Below are 790 nucleotides of genomic sequence, written 5' to 3' on the forward strand. Positions count from 1 at the left end.
CTCTTGGTAAGGATGACCAATAATTTGGGTTGACTCGCTTTATACTAAATTATACAAAATTTCAATGACAACAACCCTCGATGTATTTTACATCTCAAGAGATTACGTTTGTTGATTGCATGAGCTATATATAGATACACACATCAGTGCAAGAGTGGCATGATTAATATGGGAGTGACAATAACAGTTAAGACCCACTGCACAGAATAAAAATCATATCTGTTACTATAAACCAGGCCAAGAACCCTTGTCTAGGGAGGACATATGCCTTGGAGACAATCTATGACTATCAACCTGCCTTCTACGTTATTGTCTTCCTACCCATAGATTAGAGCAGCGCTTCACCCTCATTAGAGAAGACTAATTTTGCAGAAGATGGCAGTTAATACGAAGATGCAGAGTGGATCAGAGGCAGAAAATACATACCTGTGGAATTTTCAGTTCCAAATGGGACCTATATCACACCTTGCCCCCTAAGGCTCAGGGAACAATGCAGAAGAGGGGCAGGAAGACTGTAAGAGGCAGAGGACAGGCTGGACTGCTGGGAAATGCTGTTTATTGGATGTGACAGGAACTTTGCACTCATGTACTCAAAGTGGTTGATTGCCTTCAAAAGGTCAAGCTTTTCAAAATTCCAGCATGGAGGAGGCTATGAAGCCTCTCTACACCTGAGGAGCCATTAGCCATTGATGTTTGCTGGTGGAGGAAAACTCTGTTTTCTTCAGGGATGTTACTCCTGATAACTGTCCCTGTTCTAGTGGATGAACCTTCACCCATACACATACAGATA

The sequence above is a fragment of the Peromyscus eremicus genome, chromosome X (assembly GCF_949786415.1).
Source record: "Peromyscus eremicus chromosome X, PerEre_H2_v1, whole genome shotgun sequence".
Lineage (NCBI taxonomy): Eukaryota > Metazoa > Chordata > Mammalia > Rodentia > Cricetidae > Peromyscus > Peromyscus eremicus.